The 9,130-nt window shown below is 42.8% G+C and overlaps 1 pseudogene; it reads left to right on the forward strand.

Annotated features, from left to right (window-relative positions):
• Nucleotides 1-8,282: 8,282 nt before the first annotated feature.
• LOC102862232 lies at nucleotides 8,283-8,755 on the forward strand (annotated as a pseudogene).
• Nucleotides 8,756-9,130: the final 375 nt, after the last annotated feature.

A 9,130-nucleotide genomic window follows, 5' to 3' on the forward strand; every position in this document is an offset into this window, starting at 1 on the left:
TTATTATTATTAAATTTTATTAGTTTTAATGAACATTTACAGGGATTTTGGGTTTTCATTCCTCCATTGCTGCAGGATATACCCCTTTTTAAGAGTTCTCTCCCTCATCTGTTTCAATGTAATATACATCATTCCTCCCCTCCTCTGTCTTCCCAAAGAGCTGGAAACAACCCAAATGCCCATCAACAAATGAATGGATAGAGAAGCTCTGGTTTATTCACACAATGGAATACTATGCAGCATTGAAAAACAAGGAACTCATGAAATATTATGCAAAATGGATGACCCTGGAGGACATTATGCTGGGTGAAATAATCTCAGTCACAAAAGGAGAAATATTGCATAGGGCCACTGTTGAAAAGATCTTTGAAGAGAGAGTTCAAGAGGGCATGAAACCCTGAAGAGGAGCCCAGGAATGCTGTGAGGCTTATAGCTGCCCTCAGCACTCTGGGTCCTGGTCTTCCCGGAGTTGGGTTGCTTGAGAATGTAGCCCAAAGAGGGTGGTAAACTCTGAGGGACAAAGATGGGGAGTCTCCTCCCATAAAGGCTTATTATTGTTGGGTGCCTTCGAGTTGACTGATACACAGCATATCCGCGTATAACAACTCAAGGTCCTGTCTGATCCTGTGCAATCTTCATAATATCTACCGTGCCTCAGTCACAGTCACTGTGTCATTCCATCATATTCAGTACCTCTTTTCTTTTACTGATCCTCTGTTCTATTGAGCACAATCCTTTTCCACCACTTGGTGTCTTCTGATAACATGGTCAAAGCATGTGAGGCAAAGTGTTCCTATCCTTGGCTCTAAGGGGCACCCTGGCTGCACATCAAGGCAAATCTGTTTCTTGTTTTGGCTGTTCAATACTCTCTGCCACACCACAATTCAAAGCCATCATTTCGTCTTTGGTCTTCTTTATTCATTGTTTATCTTTCAGATGCATATGAAGCACCTGAAAATATCATGGCTTGGGTCAGGCACACCTTAGTCTTTAAACAGATATCCTTGCTCTTTAGCACTTTAAAAAGGTCTTTGCCAGCAGATTTGCCCAAATACAACACATCATTTGATCTCTGCTTCCATGAATGTTGTCTATGGATCCAAATAAAATTAAACCCTTGACAACTAATCTTTTTTCCACCTGCAAAGATTTACGACCTTGGGAACCTGATTGAGGACTGCCATGATTTAGAATGGACTTGACAGCAGTGGGTAACAATTAAAGAGAGGGCATAGACCAGACGGAAACCAGAGCCTGTAAATCCAGGGTGAAAAGAACACAGGACAGTTTGTACAGACTCTAGCTTGTAGCAGTGGTCATTTGATTACAATTCATTTTTTTGTTTTGTTTTGCTTCTGATTCTTGGTGAAATCATTTCTTCCAAAAATAAAATGTGGCTCCTTATTTCCATTTCTACGTACAGGAGTTATAGCATTGGCTGTAACAGAATACTAAATTGAAGAAAATAGATTACATAACAGAATACAGGAAGTGAAACTCAAAGGGAGATTGCATTTCCCTTCAGCTTAAACAGCAACAGAGCAGATGCTGCGAGACGAGTGAGGTGGAGAAGTCATCATGTCTGGTCCTTGGTCACCGTTCTATCTCCTAGTCCTTCCATCTGTCCAACACCCAGCCGTCCTGAGGGGTCCAGGCTTGGGGCCTTCTTTTCAAGCTTGTTGGTGTTATGTGCTGTAGCCTCGAAAACTACTCATAGAAACCCTACAAGTAACCTATTTGTACCCTCTCCTATCCTCTGCCATCCTCAGAATCTCGGACACCCTCAAGCCCATTGCTGCGGTCACTGTGTCAACTCATCCAGTTGACAGTCTTCCTCTCCTTTGCTACGTCTCCACTTTACCAAGCATGATGTCGTTCTCCAAGGAATAACCTCTCCTAGCAACATTTCCCAAAGCATATGAGATGAAGCTTGATCATTTTTATCTCCAAGAAGCACTCTGGCCGCACCTTCTCCAAGATACATGTTTGTTCTTTTAACAGTTCATGGGAAGTTCAGCACTCTTCACCAACACCACAGCTCAAAGGCATCAATTCTTTTTCTGTCATCCTTAGTCTTTGTCCAGCTCTCCTCAGCAATGATTGGAAAAGACCATGGCCTGAATCAGGTGCACCTTAGTCTTAAAACTGACATCCTTGTTCCTCAATAATCTGTCGCTTGCTTGGCTCCACAAGCAACACTTTTGGTACCAGCAGCCAGGAAATCAAAAGATGAATTGCACTGGGAGAATCTGCTGTTAGGGACCTCTCCAGAGGACTGAAGAGCAACAGTGTCAATCAGGGAACTAAGGTGTACCTGATCCAGACCATAGTCTTAGCATCAGAAAGCAGGACAATGACTAAGGATGATAGAAGAAGAACTGATGCCTTTGAGCTTTGGTGCTGGAGAAGAATATTCAATGTACCATGAACTGCTAGGAGAACAAACAGGTTCGTCCTGGAGAGGGTGAAACCAGGCTGCTCCTTGGAGGCAAGGATTTTGAAGCTCTGTTTGACATCATTTGGGCATGTTGAAAGGAGGGATCAGTCTATGAAGAAGGACATCATGCTTGAGAGGGTGGAGGGACTGTGCAAGAGAGGAAGACCCTAGATGAGATGGATTGATTCAGGGACTGGGGTAATTGGGGTAGGTGTGTCAGAGACAATGAAGTTGGCTCAAAATAGAGCAGGGTTCAGAGCTGTTGATCACTAAGAGTTACAAATGACTTGCCGGCACGTAACAACAATCTGGAGATGTCCCTGACTATGGAGTTTCCCTGGGCAATACCTCTCCTGGTCTCCTGACTGCTGGTACCAAATGAGTCCTTTTCTGTGATTCCATGTTAAATTATCATTCAGAGTCATTTATATGATCATTTTCTACCATGACAGAAACACATTAGCCAATCAGGAAGAAAGCTTTATGACTGAGACGAAAGTTTCACAAATCAATACCTTAGTAGAAAGTAGCCTTTATGATCACATGTCACTTCATGAATACTTAACTACAACATAGAGAAATAATCCCAAATAAACACCATGCAAATAACAATTGGGAAGTATTATGTTTGATGTGCTCGGGGTACTGTCCATTAATGAATTCTCCTGATCTTCCCGGTATAGACTTCACTCCGTTGCCTTTGTTTTAATAAGCTCTGGTGGCCTCGTGAGTAAGGAGTTATACTGTCAACCCAAAGATAGGCGGTCTGAATCCACCAGCTGCTCTTCAGTGGAAAGGTGGGCTCTCACCTCCCATGCAATTTATTAACCTCAGAAGGTCAGCTATGGCTCGAGGGGGCACTGAATTGAAGAGAGGCACTTAAAAGCAATGATAAAGAAGCAATGCTGAATTTCTTCCAGTTAGGAATGGACTGTATTCTTTCATCCAAAAGAACAGTAACTTCTAAGGTCTTAAAATCACTCCTTCCTGTTTACGAAGAGGAACGTTACATATTCCATGTTCACTAGGTACTAAGTGACAAAGCCCATGGGGTGTTGCGTTGCTAACCCCAAAGTCAAGCTTCTCTGGTGGTTTGACTCCACCAGGGGCTCCAAGAGACAAAGATGGAAAATCATCCCTTGTGTGATTTACAGCGATGATTTTGACGCAGACCACCTTGCTGTTGTCATGTACGGTGGAGTCAGAACTGACCCACAGCTGACCCTCCGGCGGGTTTGCAGAGTCGATTAGTGGCATGGGAAGAGATTACTCAACCTTCTCCCATGGAGCCGCTGGTGGATTTGAACCTCGTGCTTTTGGGCACCACAGCTTCTTGCCACTAGGCCATTGGTGCTCCCTGCAAATATAGAACCAAATACAACTCAGTTTTTATTCCGAGTTTTGTAAAGAAAAGAAATTCTCTATTATTCAGTTCTTTTTCTTGAAAGTATCCAAAGACTTTTCTGAATCATAATGTTTAAAAGTCCAAGATGATGGCAATCCAAAGTCTCTGTAAACTTTCATTAAAATATCAACTTAAAAAAAAGAAAAGTCCAAGATGGGCTGGAAAAAGTTCAAAATATGTGAGGCAATGTTTTCCAATATAGTAGACCAGAAGCTACAAAGGACAATGAACCCAAGCAACAGAACTAAAACAAGGCGAGCTTTATGACTAAGCTCAATCGCTATTTGTGTTTACGACTTGAAAGAATTTCCACCCAGGAGATAAGCTGATGAGAAAGAGCTAAGGTGCTGATAAACCAAGATGGCTAGATTCATCAATTCCATAGCAGTGAGTTTTAAGTTCTGTTGGTAAAGCAGTATAACATTCTTTGACAATAAAGTGAAGAAACAGCCACTGGTGGGGGATGTGGGGGGGGGGGACAGATTTACAACTGAAGAACTTATAACAAAGGGAGAGAAAATGGAATTGTAGAAAGATTTAACAGCAAAAGAGGACAAAGGAAACAAAAATGAGACAGTTGTTGTTGTTATGTGCCGTCGAGTTGCTTGCGACTCATAGTGACCCTATGTACAACAGCCCTAAACTCTGCTCTGTCCTGTGCCAATCGCACTGTACTTGAAAACTCAACCTCCTTTGCCTTTTCTGCTATCTAAATGTGTTCTGTTGGCGAGCTCTGGTGGCCTAGTGGCAAGAAGCTGCACTGCAATCCTAGAAGTACGTGGTTCGAATCCACCAGATGCTCTGCTGGAGAAGGAGGGACAATCTCCTCCTGCACCAGTCAGATCTGATTTGACTGTACACACACACAAAATAATAAAAATAAAATAAAAATAAAAAAAAAATAAATGTGTTCTGTTGTACATAGGGTTTTCAGAGGCCTGCTATTTCAGAAGTGGATGGCCAATCCTTCTTCCTAGTCTGTCTTAATGTGCAGACAGACAGAGAGAACATAAATACCAAGATATTTATATTAACATTTGCCAATCAATGATCTGATATAGTCTGAAAACTTCTCACAATCCTGACAGTTTGATTTGAATTACTCTCATGATAGGACAAGGTTCAGATCTGTCATTCATGGGGTCACTATGAGTCCTATTCGACTCCATAGCATGTAACAACAGCAACGACTTCCATGGGCACTAACTGCGGATTCAAGGAAAATGAAATGCTTGTTAATTCAGTCTTTCCATCATTTATCCATGGCCCAGCTGTGAGGACTTTCTGTTTTCTCTATGCTGAGATCTAAATCCGTAATGAGAGCTGTAGTCTCTAAGCTTGTTAATGTTGTATGTTGTTGCTGTTGTTGCGTATTACTGAGTCAGAATCAACCCATAGCTGACCCTCCAGAGGGTTTTCAAAGGCAGTTTAATAGCACAGAAGGAAATCGTCTTTCTCCCACGGAGCAACTGGTAGATTTGAACCATGTGCCTTCAAGATTACTGTGCAGCTCCTTACCGCAGGGCCACCAGAGTTCCTATTTAAAAACCAGAATGTCCTGCGATAGTGAAATATGTTATCACTATGTACGTTGTTGCTCCATGCCATCAAGTCAGCTAAGAGTCACAGGGACTCTAAGAACAGCAGAAATGAACCTTGCCCGGTCGTGCTCCATTCTCACAATCTCAGACATGCTCAAATCCATTGCTGTGGTTACTGTGTCAACCCATCTATTTGAAAGTCTTCCTCTCTTTTGCTGGTGCTCTATCCTTCCTAGTTTGCCTTTTTCCAAGGATTCGCCCCTCCCAACATTCCCCAGGCACGTAAAGGAAAGCATTACCGTCCTTACCTCTAAGGAGCACACTGGTTGCATTTCTTTGGAGATAGACTTCTTTCTCTTTCCGCATTCCATTGAGATATTCTTCATGAACAGCACAGTTCAAGGGCTTTTACTCATCTTTGATCTTCCTTATTCATTGTCCAACTTTCAGATGTATAGGAAGCCATTGAAAAGGAATTGATCCATGACTTGGATCATGTACACCTTAGTCTTGATACTGATTTCCTTGCTCTTTAAGAACTTTGAATGACAGTAGGTTTTTCCGCTCTAACACATCTTTTGATTTCTTGACTTTGGTGTCGATTGTGGATCCAAGTTAAAGGATATTGTTGAAAACTTCAACCTTTCTTTACTGCTATCATGGGACTGGACGTTGCCTATCGGTTCAGTGGTGTGCATTTTTGTTTTCCTAATGTTCTTGTGTAATCCATAATAAAGCATTGAGTACTGATGATCATATATCAGAGGAATTATAGGGTGCCATTAATGATATCACCCATTTAAAAAGCAAAAAAATCATTGCAAAGACAAGAAAGAAACAAAACACTGAAATAGATGTCAGAAGAGACGGAAATGTGTGCTAGACTGCAGAGAGGCCAAAATAAAGGTAAGAAATGATGAAGTAAGAGATAAACAGAAGATATCAAAAGGCAGCTCGAGAAGACAAAGAAAAGCATTATTGTGAAATGTGCAAAAAGCCAGAGTTAGAAAGGCAAAGAGGAAACCAAGTCCAGCATTTCCCAAGATGAGAGAACTGAAAATCAAACTCAAACCTCAAGCTGTAATACCAAAGGACACTGTGGCCAAATCTTGAATGATGCAAGCATCATTCAAAGAAGATGGAAGGAATACACAGTGTCACTGTATCAAAAAGAATTAGCTGACCATCCCCCACCCCCACCCCCAAGCCCAGTTTGCCTTTTCTCAAGTGAAGCTTGGATGGCGCCTGTGTGCTGCGTGTGGGGAGATAGAACAGGATGGGAGCTGGGGCAGGCCAGGTCAGCGTACAGCGATGCCCAAGACTTCATCCCTGCACAGCCACCATGTCATCCTTGCTAAGTTCTGGGGTTCCAGGGAGCCTCGGCTTTCACTACCCTAGGCATCAGGGTGCATAGAGCTGTTGCTCTTGCCGTCCACAGGGCTCTGTCCCTGTAGTGTGCTGGCCAAGCGTGGCCACTCTCTCCCCTCCCTGTGTCCCTGCACAATAAAGCATCCACCCACTAAAAAAAAACCCAAACAAAAAATAATTGGCTGACACTGAACCATTACAGGAGAGGCATATGATCAAGAATCAATAGTACTGAAGATTCAAACTGCACTGGAGGCGTTGACTAAAAATAAAGTTCCAGGAATTGATGGAGTAACAATTGTACCAGCAAACAGGTACAGCTTGGACTGCTCACCAGGCTCTGTTGAGAAATTTGGAAGAAGCTACCCAGTCAACCGGCTAGAAGATAACTATGTTTATCCTCATTCCCAAAAAATGTAGCACAACAAACAGACTATGGAAACTAGCAAACAACATAATTTTTAAATTAGCCAGAACATTAGATAGACAGAGAACTGCCAGAAATTCAAGATGGATTTAGAAGAGGCTGTGGCACCAGGGATATTATTGACGCCAGAAGGATCTTGGCAGAAAGCAGAAATTACGGAAGGATGTCTTTGTGTTTTATTGACTGTGCAAAGGCATTTGACTGAATAGATAACAACAAATTATGGCTGGCATTGAGCAGAATAGGAATTCCAGCACACTTACCTGTGTTCATGCAAAACCTATACCTACACCAAGAAGTTGCTGTGCGAACAGAGTAAAAGAACTCTGGAAGGCATAAAATCAAGAAAGGTGTGCATCAGGACTGTATACTTTCTCCCTATCTATTCCATTTGTATACTGAGACAATCATTCAAGAAGTTGGACTCTATGAAGAGGAATGTGGCATCTGAAATGGAGGAAGACTCACCAACAAATGTTTCAATAAACATAAGCAGCTCTGCATGTTCCCACTGGGCTATGCCGAGAAATGTGGAAGGCAGCTACCTGGCCAGCTGACTGGAAGTGATCCATATTTGTTCCCATTCTGAACGAAAGCGATCCCACAGAATGGTGAAACTATCAAACAATATTATTAATATCACACACATGTAAAATCTTGCCGATGATGATTCTAAAATGGCTGGGACAGTACATCAACAGAAAACTGCCAGAAATTCAAGGGGAATTCAAGAAAAGGCTGTGGAAAAAAAGGGTTATCATTGCTGATGTCAGATAGATCTTGGCTGAAAGCAGAGAATAGCAGAAAGATGTTGACGTGTTGGACTACACAAAGGCATTTGACTGTGTGGATAATAAAGTATGGAAACATGGAAATACTGAGAATCCTAGAACTCTTAACTGGGCTCATGTGAAACCTATACCTACACCGGTAAGCTCTTGTCTGAACAGAACAAGGACATGTGGTTTAAAAACAGGAGACACACGTTTCGGGGTTGTATTCTTTCTCCATATTTATTAGAGTTGTGTGCTGGGCAAATAACTTGAGATGCTGGACTATATAAAGAAGAGCATGCCATCAGGATAAGATGAAGACCTGCTCTGTCATCTCTGCACCAGGAGCAGCTTTCCTGCCGCAGCCCCTCATCCCCTGAAAATGTGTATCTGCTCCAAGTTTGTCTCTACCCCTTCCCTGGTCAGGAGGCCTCTCAGCTGCTGAGCCGCCGTCCACTGTCTGCAGTGGTCCTGAAACAAGAGACACTGAGAGATGAGAATTTCAGCTGCTTGACAGCCCCACGTTCCTTGATTTCATTTATCCCTAGTCGCAACTTCCAAACCAGCACTATCTCAAGGGATATTGACACAGCGGCCAAGTTCATTGGGGCGGGGGCTGCCTTGGTTGGAGCGGGAGGCTGTGGAGCTGGGATTGGGACTGTGTTTGGGAGCCTCGTCATTGGTTATGCCAGGAATCCTTCTCTGAAGCAGCAGCTCTTCTACGCCGTTTTGGGCTCTGCCCTCTCAGAGACCATGGGGCTCTTTGACCTGATGGTGGCCTTTCTGATCCTCTTCACCATTTGAAGGAGCCATCTCCACCTACCATTGTTTGTTGGTTTGTCCCCTCATGTCTCATCTACCCTAGGTGTTCCTTTCCCTGTAATTCCCTGGGCAGCCTGGGGAAAGTGATCGGCTCAGGGTTTGACCAAGGAAAAACAAATACTGTTAATAAAGAAAAGAAAAAAAAGACGAAGACTCATCAACAACCTATGTAATGTAGATGACACAACTTTGCTTGCAGAAAGTGAGGAAGAAGCAGTTACTGAAGAAGCTAAAAGATTTACATCCTTCAATATGTATTATATCAACATCAAGAAAACAAAAATGTCACGCTGGCTCTAAGTTAATACACCTGAGAGCAATTTACTGAACAAGGGACTGACGGAGCATGCCTGTGGG

This window comes from Elephantulus edwardii, unplaced genomic scaffold (genome assembly GCF_000299155.1).
Source record: "Elephantulus edwardii isolate Elephantulus edwardi_28Jun2011 unplaced genomic scaffold, EleEdw1.0 scaffold00035, whole genome shotgun sequence".
In the NCBI taxonomy this organism is placed as follows: domain Eukaryota; kingdom Metazoa; phylum Chordata; class Mammalia; order Macroscelidea; family Macroscelididae; genus Elephantulus; species Elephantulus edwardii.